The sequence below is a fragment of the Falco peregrinus genome, unplaced genomic scaffold (assembly GCF_023634155.1).
Source record: "Falco peregrinus isolate bFalPer1 unplaced genomic scaffold, bFalPer1.pri scaffold_19, whole genome shotgun sequence".
Lineage (NCBI taxonomy): Eukaryota > Metazoa > Chordata > Aves > Falconiformes > Falconidae > Falco > Falco peregrinus.
Window position 1 is genome coordinate 87501 of NW_026599591.1, and position 11824 is coordinate 99324.

Below are 11824 nucleotides of genomic sequence, written 5' to 3' on the forward strand. Positions count from 1 at the left end.
TTTCGGTACGAGAAAGCCCCGGGAACCCGACATGAGCAGAGCAAGGTGGGGGGGGGGGCGGACGGACAGGCAGAGCACGCAACCCACGGCCGCCACACCACCGCGCCGTCGCACCCTCCTCCTCCCCCTTTTTTCTTTGCTCACGGGGGACACCGAGGGCAAGCGCACACCTCACACGCGCGACGGGAGGCGAATTGGAAAGGAAACCACCCTGGCCCGAACACCGGACGCCACCGCGGCCACCCCTGGCACGGGGAGCGCACAGCAGAGCCGGCCCGCCGGGGGCCCTCTCCGACGCGACCCGAATGGCCTCATCGATCAGGAAAGGGAAAGGAGCGAGAAGCGGCAGCCCCCCCCCACGGACACGATTACCTGGGACGGCATTGACAGTCAGTCGGCGGCCGCCACGAGCCTGCGGGTAACGTTTCTCCCGGCCTCGCTGGCGGTCCCTCCCGGCGGGGCTTCCCACCCTCGCTGCTGCTGCTTGCGGCTGCTGCCGCCCGCACCAGGCTCTGGGCTGGGCGCACGGCCTTTGCTCCCCCACCACCACCACCACGCGCACCGCGCGGGAAGGAACAGCCCGAGTTTAACTTGCGGACGCCTCGCTTGCTGAACGGGGTAAGCCGAAAGGGCGACACGAACACGGACCGGCCCGCTGGACGGGCAAGCGAATGGGCGACACAAACACGCCCGGCCCCGGCGGCCACCCTTCAGTAGCCGGCTGCGCCGAGCGCGCTGCTCGCGAGAGGAGTCACCGCTCGCTCTCCTATAGTACGGACTAGGGCAGCCGTGACAGCGGCAGGCTGCAAGAGGGTGGCGCATCTGGACACGGGGAGAGGGAGCGGCGACAGAGGCCACACGACGATGACGTCGCTGGAGGCAGTGTTGAGAGTGCGACCCCTTCGGCACCTCGGCGGCACGGAGGAGAAAAACAGGTCTACCAGACGGGCCCCAGAAATGCGGCTAAGTCCCCTCCCGTCGCCAGGGGTAAACGTGGCCGTCCTTTCCGCGAAGGGCTCCGGCAGGGGCATCGCGCCCCCAACCGGCGAGACTGTTACTGAGCTCGCTCTTTCCGTTCCCGGGCAGCCTCCCGGGATGCCGTGCGGCACGGCCAGAGACCGATGCTCTCGCTGCCTAGTCGCCGGTGGGGGGGGGGGGGGGGGGGGGGGGGGGGGGGGGGGGGCGCGGTGGCCAGAAACGGAGGCCAGGTCTACCCGGCAGAGGAAAGCGGCGGAGGCGGAGGCTAGCTCTACCTCGGAGCAGGGCGCGCGTCCGCCAAGAGGCGGAGGCGGACGGCGGCTTACTCTCCGCGCGCCCTGCTATTGGCCCGTGACAATCGCCTGGAACCGACGGACGGACGGACCCGGCGGACGGGGAGATGCCTCCGTCTGGCCTCGCTGGCCGTCAAGAAACGGGGACCGACAAAGCCCCGCCTTCGGGGAGGGTCCAACCGGAGGCGAGACGGGGCACCCGTTCACGACGGTGCACGGCCGACGGGAGGTCCTTTTGCTGCCGCCGCCGTCCCGTCTGTCCTCGATGGTGATCGCCCCGTGGAATGGGACTTGGGCGGCAATGCGTGCCCTCTCCTCTCCTCTCCTCTCCTCTCCTCTCCTCCTTCCTCTCCTCTCCTCTCCTCTCCTCTCCTCTCCTCTCCTCCTCTCCTCTCCTCTCCTCTCCTCTCCCTCTCCTCTCCCTCTCCCCTCTCCTCTCCTCTCCCCGGCTCGGCTCGGCTCGCCTAAGAACGGCTCGGCTCGGCTGGGCTCGGCTGGGCTGAGATCGGCTCGGCTCGGCTCGGCACGGCTCGTTTCGCCTAAGATCGGCTCGGCTCGGCTCGGCTCGGCTCGTTTCGCCTAAGATCGGCTCGGCTCGGCTCGGCTCGGCTCGGCTCGGCTCGGCTCGGCTCGGCTCGTTTCGCCTAAGATCGGCTCGGCTCGGCTCGGCTGGGCTGGCTGAGATCGGCTCGGCTCGGCTCGGCACGGCTCGTTTCGCCTAAGATCGGCTCGGCTCGGTTCGGCTCAGCTCGGCTCGGCTCGGCTCGGCTCGCCTAAGATCGGCTCGCCTAAGATCGGCTCGGCTGAGATCGGCTCGGCTCGGCTCGCCTAAGATCGGCTCGCCTAAGATCGGCTCGGCTGAGATCGGCTCGGCTCGGCTCGCCTAAGATCGGCTCGCCTAAGATCGGCTCGGCTCGGCTCGTTTCGCCTAAGATCGGCTCGGCTGGGCTGGGCTGGGCTGGGCTGAGATCGGCTCGGCTCGGCTCGGCTCGGCTCGGCTCGGCTCGGCTCGGCTCGGCTCGCCTAAGATCGGCTCGGCTCGGCTCGGCTCGGCTCGGCTCGGCTCGGCTCGGCTCGCCTAAGATCGGCTCGGCTCGGCTCGTTTCGCCTAAGATCGGTTCGGCTCGGCTGGGCTGGGCTGAGATCGGCTCGGCTCGGCTCGGCACGGCTCGTTTCGCCTAAGATCGGCTCGGCTCGGCTCGGCTCAGCTCGGCTCGGCTCGGCTCGGCTCGCCTAAGATCGGCTCGCCTAAGATCGGCTCGGCTGAGATCGGCTCGGCTCGGCTCGCCTAAGATCGGCTCGCCTAAGATCGGCTCGGCTGAGATCGGCTCGGCTCGGCTCGCCTAAGATCGGCTCGCCTAAGATCGGCTCGGCTCGGCTCGTTTCGCCTAAGATCGGCTCGGCTGGGCTGGGCTGGGCTGGGCTGAGATCGGCTCGGCTCGGCTCGGCTCGGCTCGGCTCGGCTCGGCTCGGCTCGGCTCGGCTCGGCTCGGCTTCGGCTCGCCTAAGATCGGCTCGGCTCGGCTCGGCTCGGCTCGGCTCGGCTCGGCTCGGCTCGGCTCGGCTCGGCTCGGCTCGCCTAAGATCGGCTCGGCTCGGCTCGTTTCGCCTAAGATCGGCTTCGGCTCGGCTGGCTGGGCAGAGATCGGCTCGGCTCGGCTCGGCTCGGCTCGCCTAAGATCGGCTCGGCTCGGCTCGGCTCGGCTCGCCTAAGATCGGCTCGGCTCGGCTCGTTTCGCCTAAGATCGGTTCGGCTCGGCTGGGCTGGGCTGAGATCGGCTCGGCTCGGCTCGGCTCGGCTCGGCTCGGCTCGGCTCGGCTCGGCTCGGCTCGGCTCGCCTAAGATCGGCTCGGCTCGGCTCGTTTCGCCTAAGATCGGTTCGGCTCGGCTGGGCTGGGCTGAGATCGGCTCGGCTCGGCTCGGCTCGGCTCGGCTCGGCTCGCCTAAGATCGGCTCGGCTCGGCTCGTTTCGCCTAAGATAGGCTCGGCTCCGAGGCTAGACGCTCCCTCCCCGCGACGCCGTGCCTCCGCGGCAGGCGGATCCGTACGTCAGACCAGGCTATTTCTGACGGGGCGCCCGGCCCGCCTCTCCATTCGCCCCCGCATACCGGCGGCGGTTAGGTCCCGGCGGGCTCTTTCCCGTTCCCGGGGAGCCTCCCGGGATGCCGTGCGGCGCGGCAGAGAGCCGGCAGCGGTTGGGGGGGGGGGGGGAGGGACGGAGGCCAGGTCTACCTGGCAGCGGTGGGGGGGGGTGGTGGAGGGACGGAGGCCAGGTCTACCTGGCAGAGGAAGGCGGCGGAGGCGAAGCCCAGGTCTACCTCGGCACCGGTAGGAGACGGAGGCCAGGTCTACCTTGGCCACCAGGGCAGAAAAGCACGCGGAGGGAGCTGCGCCCCCCGAAAGACGGGCGCTGCCCCCTCCGCGTGCCACCGAAACCGCCAGGTCTACCCCGAGACGCGCGCGAGAAGGCGAAAGGGGACTCGGCGCCGGCCTCCCTTCCACCCCAGCGCCCTCGCGCCACCGGAGGGCACACACCCGCCCGGAGGGAGGAGGAGGGGGGGGAAAGAATGCCGCTTCGTGCGGCCGCCGCCGCCGCCGGCGGCACCCCCGAAAGGTGCCCCCCGCCCCGCTGCCGGAACGAGCTTTCGAAAGGCAAGAGAGCGCCCCCCCCGCGGGGCGCGCGCGCTCTCTCTCCCCCTTTTTTTTCTCCCCCCGCCCCAGCGGAGGGAGGAGGCGAAAGAGGAGGAGGAGGAGGAGTGGAAAGTCGCCGGGGGCAAAGGGGGCCCCGAAGCCCCAACGCCACGGGCACACACGCCCCGCCCCGCCCCCCCCTTCCCTTTTTGGCGGAGGGGGCGCGCTGCTGGGGGTGCCGCCCGTCGGCGTCTCGCGAGACAAAAGCTTGTGTCGAGGGCTGATTCTCAATAGATCGCAGCGACGGAGCTGCTCTGCTACGTACGAAACCCTGACCCCAGAATCAGGTCGTCTACGAATGATTTAGCGCCGGGGTGCCCCACGATCATGCGGTACGCGACGGGGGAGAGGCGGCGCCGCATCCGTCCGCCCCCTCCGGGTCCCGACCACGAGCGGCGCTCCGCACCGGGCCCGCCCCGCCCCCGCGCGGGGGAAGAAAGGCGGGCGGCCCGGCTATCGCGAGCCCACCGAGGCGCCGGCGGCGCTGCGGTATCGCTACGTCTAGGCGGGATTCTGACTTAGAGGCGTTCAGTCATAAGCCCGCAGATGGTAGCCTCGCGCCAGTGGCTCCTCAGCCAAGCGCACGCACCAGGGGTCTGAACCTGCGGTTCCTCTCGTACTGAGCAGGATTACTATTGCAACAACACATCATCAGTAGGGTAAAAACTAACCTGTCTCACGACGGTCTAAACCCAGCTCACGTTCCCTAATTAGTGGGTGAACAATCAACGCTTGGTGAATTCTGCTTCACAATGATAGGAAGAGCCGACATCGAAGGATCAAAAAGCGACGTCGCTATGAAGGCCGCCACAAGCCAGTTATCCCTGTGGTAACTTTTCTGACACCTCCTGCTTAAAACCCAAAAAGCCAGAAGGGATCGTGAGGCCCCGCTTTCACGGTCTGTATTCGTACTGAAAATCAAGATCAAGCGAGCTTTTGCCCTTCTGCTCCGCGGGAGGTTTCCGTCCTCCCTGAGCTCGCCTTAGGACACCTGCGTTACGCTTTGACAGGTGTACCGTCTATGCTGGGCAGGAGGCCAAGGGGCCTGCCGTCATCGTGGTCAAGAAGAGAGATGTGTGTGACCTCCCAACATACGGGTGGTCCCTCCCCTGTGTGCCCTTTGTCAGCCGGTTGCTAGGGGGAAGAGCCCGACTCGTTCCCATAGCAACCGACCAAAGGGCACATTGGGGGCGGGGGCCACACCTGTGTTGGCAGGTCACGCACTTCTCTCCTCTTCACCAAGATGGTGCCCCGGGACCGGCTTTACCTCTCGTAGGCCTGCAGCGAAGCCTGTGCTGGGCACGAGGCCGAGGGGCCCCGCCTCTTCCCGCCAGCTGTGCGCGCGTGGGAGCGGCGGTCGGGGTCGCTGGCTGCGCGAGGCGCGGGGGCAAAGGTGAGGAGACGCGGCGGGAGGGGGGCAGCCAGCGGCGCTGCCCTCCCTCGGCGGGGCTCGGGGGTCTGCCTGCGTGGCCCCCGTCTGGAGGGGCGGTGCAGGACAGCCCCTTCCCCGGCTCTCCGGGAACTCTCCGGGAAGCCCCTCTGGGGTGCTGAGCAGGTGCTGGTGAGGAGGAAGCAGCCGAGGGGAGCTGCGGGGTGGGGCACACACACACCCCTACCACCACCACCCCCATACCCACAAACACCCCCGCCCACCCCGGTCCATCCCTAAAATCCTTCATCAATTCCCACCCGTCCGTCCCTAAACCCCTTCCCCCGCCCCCTCCCCTACTCCCGTCCCTCTGTCCCTGGCATGGCCCAACTGCCCAGCACCACCAGACCACTCTGCCCAAACACCATAAGGCAATGGTTCCCACCTGACAACAGCAAGTCGAGGAACCTTTTTTTTCCTAAATAAAGACATTTTTGCTTCATATGCTGCCCACTACACCAAATTATGTCTTGCTGACTGACTGGATACCCAGCAAAGATGAACTCCACATCAAATCGATCAAATATATCAATCATTGAAACATATCCAAGGTAGTTTCTTGTATTATAATACAGGAAAATAGCATGCAATATGATAAAAGGAAACAGCAGTAGCTATTGTGAGCGATATGACAAAAGAGCAATAGGAGCGAAGCACCAAATTGTCACTGCAAAGCCTTAACGAGACTAAGGAAAGGAGACATCACCAATTCCAACCCCAACATCACACAAGACCACCCTTTACCTGGGAGCGCCCTTGCAGCCGGCACCAGCAGTCTCTTGGGAAATGGGAAATTCCCCTGGAGAAGGTGCCAGAAAGGAATTCTCCGGCTGCTTCTCAACCTGCCCTGGCAGACGTGTGAGGCACAGCACAAAAGTTCTGCTCCCTGATTTCTGTGGTGAGCAAAATTGACACGGCACATTTGCAATATTACACAGACCCAAGAAGTCACCTTGGAAAAGTAAAAGCGCAACACTGCTCCCCTGGAGAAGTGCGGCGAATGAAGAGACGGGACGCAGCTTGATGCAAGCAAGTTGTCCCTTTATTAGTGATTTTCTTACAATTATATATGTTTCTACCTTCTACATATTACACCCTGATTGGTTAAATCTTAAGCGTAAGAAACACCGATTGGTTAATATTTAAGGCACACCGTTAGAACAATAGGTACTTACTAGTTTATCTTGACCTAGCAATAATTTTTATTCCAAGGTTAGGGAGTTTCTTTCTACGCGGCTTTCTTAATTACATACCGGCGCCATCTGTTCCCTTATCTGGCTACTTGTTTCTCTGTCCGTCTGGTTGCCTCCTCAACTGTGACGGCTCAGGGGTCTGCAGTTAGCTTGTTCCTTTGCTCCCAGGGCTTGTGCCCTACAAGTTCTAACAAGTCTCTATTCATCAGGCTATCAGTACTTGGACTCTTGTCCTTGAGGCCTTGTCCTACAGAGAAGGTGCAAGGAAGGAGTTCTCTTGCTGTTTCTCACCCTGCCCTTGCAACCATGTGGGGAGAAGCACAAAATTTCTTCTCCCTGCTTTCTGTGGTGAGGAAATTGACCAAAAACTTATGCACTCATGCAGAACCAGAGCTCACCCGGTGAAAGTGCAGCACTGCTCCCCTGGAGAAGGTGCCAGGCAGGAATTCTCTTGCTGCTTCTCACCATGCCCTGGCAGCCATGTGAGGCACAGCACAAAAATTCTGCTCCCTGATTTCTGTGGTGAACAAAACTGACCGGTTTAGTTGTACTCACGGAGAGACAAGACTTTCTTACTCGAAAGCAAAACCAGAAAGCCACACAGGCTTGGGAATCTTCTTCTTCTGCATGGCTGGTGACTTCCCATGGCTATTCCTCAAGGCAGGATAACCAACCATGAATTTGGAAGCCCGCATAAATTCAAGTACACGTAGTCCTCTGACAGTCACTACTTGTGGGCCAGCAGTCCTCTCACCCCTCCACAGATCTGCCTCTTAGTCCTCTAGCAGTCATTCTCCATGGAGGGACCACAAGTCCTCCATACCTACCTACCAACTCACCAGAAATGAGTCAGACCACATCAGAAGTAACACTGCCTGACCTGCAGGAGATATAGAAACCATCATTACTGGTCGACAAGACAGAAAAAACACCGCCAGACAGCAGACAGCAGAAAAACAACCAGAAGAAACATTGTATACAAACCAAAGGCCCCCATCCAAACCCTGCAAAGGCCAAAAACATGAAAAAAGGCACTCTCCACATAAAAAAACCAAACCAAAACCACACAAAGAACACATAATAAGATCACACTACCATAACCCCAGGAATACAGAGCCAACAAACCCAGATTCTGTCCATAACAATAACACGCTTTAACGCTTCACTCGCTTAACCTCTGGCATACCATAACCTTGTCGCCCCCAAACCCCAGCACGCTGTAGCCCTAAGGCAACACAAAATGGAACACAAAGTCCCTGGAGATCTCTGTCAGGGCCTTCAGGGGGACGCTGACCTCAGGCATCTTAACCTTGAAGTGGGAGCCATGTGGAGGCACCAGAACATCACCGGCACCCATCTTCACACCCTGAAACAGTGCCTGGGATAAACGCTCCTGGGCAGAAAGACTGAGGCACTCGGAGGCTTTGAACCGGCCGGCCACAGTCACAGGGCTTGAGCTCATCATTTCTGTGTCAGAGCCACCAGGCAGGTGGCCCCATCCTCCCAGAGAGACCCCTCAGGGCACCTGTACCCAGCTCCAGGGGGCTGGATACACAGCCTCGGATCCATGGTGGGAGGGGTGCTTTAATCCTGGGAGCGGGATTTCTAACAGTGCCCCTGAGGAGGAAAGCCTCCTCAGGCCTGGAAGCCTGAGAGACATCCCTGCGCTGCTCCACACGTCACCAAAAGCAGGGGCTGAGGAAGGCTGCTTTGGGGCCCGTCGAGGGAACCAGCTCCCCTGGGCTGCTCTGCGGCCACTGGCTGCCGTTGCTGTCACGCAGGTCTCAGTGCTGCTCTGCAGTCGGCCGTCACCTCCCTGCGCGACACTCTCCAGCGCAGCACACGTCTGCACTGGCTCTCCCTGGGGACAAAGATCACAAGCGAGGAATGGGCTTGGCTTTGCCCCCAGTCCCAGGCTGCCACCAGAGAGACCTGCCACCCCCGCCCCAGCTGTGCGATGTGGGCACCACGTGCAGCTGCAGACGTGGGTCAGGGCAGCTGTGGGCAGGGGGCAAGCCCCGTGGCGGTGCCCCCGGCGCTGGCAGCAGGCAGAGCTGGGGAGAGCGAGGGGCAGCCCAGGGCAGCCGGCAGCTGGCGGCGGGGCCCGGCAGGGTGCAGCACCCTCAGCAATGCGCGGCTCCTTGCGCCTCGGCCCCAGGGCTGCAGCGCAGGGCTGGCCCCAGCCGGGGCTGGGCTGGGAACAGCCAGGCAGGGCCCCCTGGCAGCCCCGGCACGCACCTGCTCCCTGCATGGGGCAGCCTGGTCCTTTGCAATCGACCCCGTGGCATCCAGAGAAGGGCCCTGCCCTGGGCCAGAGCCATCTCTGCAGGCAGGAGGCCTTCCTCGGCGTCCGTCCCTCAAATCCCTCCCTCCGGCCCCCACAGTCCGTCCCTAAAACACTTCCCCTCGCCCCCAGTCCCTGCGAGCGGGGAATCCGCCTCCCCAGCTTTGAGCCCGGGCGGCGCAAGCCCCCCCCGGGCTCACCCTGCCATCCATGTGGTTCCTGGAAGAAACACCATCCCACCATGCCCGCAGGCAAACCGCTATCCCTATGGACACAATGGGGGCAGCCGGCACGGGGCGGGGGGGGGTGTCACTCTCGGGGCTATTCTAGTGAGCAACACTCAGAGAGGCCAAAAACTGGAGTGCAGGGGTGATGCCGGCATTACAGCCGGCTGCAAGCGAAAGGCACTCAATGGGCATGGGCGCTGCTGGGAGGGAAAGCGCCACGTCAGGACGGTCGGGAATCTCGACTGGCTGGGAGGGAGCTCCATCGAGCGCTCAGAGTTGAGGCTTGAGATCCTTGCAGCCACGGAGGTTTTTGCACGGAGAGCTGTGCTAAGCAAGGCTGGTTTATCACTTTGGCTGCAACACGAGCGTGCTGCACCCATGCATGTGTGCTTCCCCTGAGCCGACAGAGAACTTTCTCTCCTGGGCTTTGTTCCCTCTGGGACAGCGGCTGTGAGCGAGGCAGGGCTGTCAGATATGCACAGCAGGGGTCGAGGGGCTCAGAACGGATAAACCCCCCGGCCTGCGCCCGGCCCTGCCCCTCTCTTACAGCCTCCATGGCAGTTCCCCTGCAGCTGAATAGAACCATCAACGCTCTGTCTTCAGTGCAGTTTCTTGTACATAGAAAAAGGGGACAGCACAAAGCGTGAAGCAAAGCCAAGAAGGTGGCACCTGATTTTAAAAAGAATACATTCAGTACATCACAAAAAAATGCGGTGGAACTCACTCTTCCAATTGGGTTAGGCAGGAGGAAAATGGATTTGGAAAGCAAATAAGAATCGCTCACTTCAAGCTATAAGGTGGCTACTAAACACAGACTCTCCCGTGCATGTCCTGCTCATTAGTTCTGCGCTTTGGACATGCCTGCGGCTTCCCTGAAGCACCCTCTCTGGGTTACTCTTCCAAAGGGGTTCCTGGGACATCTGCATAGGGAAGCTGCCTGAAGCAATCACCGTTTGTTATCCTGTCAGGTTTCAGCCAGGGCAGATAGCCTGCGCAAGCAGGGACTACAGACTGCAGGCATCGCAACTTGTGGATCCCAGGAAAAAGGGGGTACACGATATGAATTTACGGTACAAGGCTGTCACTGAAACAAGCCATGTGAAGTGGAATATAGTACTTCTAGCACCAGTGAAATAGTGTACGTTAAAAGAGTATTCATCTATATACAAAAAAGTCATGAAAACTTATTTTCAGGACATTTCTCAAGATCTTGAGAAATAGACCTCTGTTTACTGGTAAGGGAAGAAGAAGTAAGAAACTAAAAAGTGTCCATCCCAATACACACACCACCACCACAAACACCACGACCCGCCCCCAAATTACCTCAGGTGAGCCGCGGCCTTTTTAAAAAGTGCCAGCATCTAAAGCGTATGTAGTGACCTGGAACAACGTTGCTGCATATTTGGGATTCAGATGATACAGGGCAGCGTGAGGATTGCTAACATGGACAAAACAGCGGGACTTACTTTGCCTCTTTATTTCGGTAGCTAGGTAAATAGCTAAGGATTGAGGCTCTTGTGGCGAGGTGTCTGCTTACCCTTGAGCAAACAGTACTTCCATAAGTGCAAAACCAAACCTGCAACGCTGGGAATGGCAGTTTCCTGCTGACACGCATTTTTTTCCAAAAGGCAGGTGTCTGCTTCCTATCTGGGGCCATCTTTGTGCACGCTAAAAATAGTTCATGCCCTTAGTGCAGTGTTGAGAGTTTTGAAAGATGGACAGCAGTGTCTGGTACACACCTTCTTCAGGAAGGTCAGGAAGGGCTTCTTGACCTTCCTGAATTTTTTCAGCGGTTGATCTCGAAAAGCTTTTCTTCTCTCCTTTGCTCTTCTGGTGTGCTTTCAGCCTCTTCTCCAGAGACCTGTTTTCCCTTTCTGTTTCTTTGCTTTTCATTTTCCTGAAACGAAAGACCCTGCAAACCTTGATATTCCACAGTGTTATTAGAGAGGTAAAACCACGATCAACTGGAATCAGTTCTCATTTTAAACAAAGGGAGCTCATTTTACCTTCTTTCCTCTGAAAGGCTCATCAGCTGTTCCGGGTCTACCGAGGAGTCTGCTGTGCTCTCGGGGGTGGTTGGAAGCAAAGGTACAAGCGCCTGAACCGGAAAGGTTGAAGTTGACAGGTGGCAAGACACCTGGAGCAGTAAGCTACCGTTTTCCAAATTGCTACCTTAGCTCCTCAAATAAGATCCCTTTGGTTGCTTTGCATTATCCACATTTTGCACGGTCGTAAGATAGGCTTCAGGAGCTCTGATGAATTGGGATGATGGGCTGCCCCTTCTCGCGGGCTGGGGCACCACAAACTGGAGGGGTCTTGGAGGGTAGGACAGACCCTTGCCAGCTTCGTTCTGCTGGGCTTTCTTCTGCCTTCCTGGGACACGGTTCTGCCGTTATCCCTTGGGCAGCATTATCCCATTCTGGGGCGTGAGCCTTTTATTTTTAAATCTGCGATTTTGTATTTGACTTCTTGTAAGTATTTAGATTGATTAAGCACATTCCCAATGCATCTGAGAAACAACCTTTCTGTTTTTTCTTCTCTATCATTACAGGGTGGGAAAAGTCAAACAGACAAGGGATCTAATGACAGGAGGAGGCACAGCAGCTGCTTGGACCTATCAGAAACTACTGTCATACATGAGAAACGTGTCAGTGTTTGTTGGCCTGACATCCCTCTACTATTTCTGATTTCACCACCATACCTGCCCCTGCTTCTTTGTAGAGGATGA

At 59.9% G+C, this 11824-nt stretch overlaps 1 pseudogene; it reads left to right on the top strand.

Annotated features, from left to right (window-relative positions):
- Positions 1–864: 864 nt before the first annotated feature.
- On the top strand, positions 865–5239 carry LOC129783290 (translation initiation factor IF-2-like; annotated as a pseudogene).
- The last annotated feature ends 6585 nt before the right edge of the window (positions 5240–11824 follow it).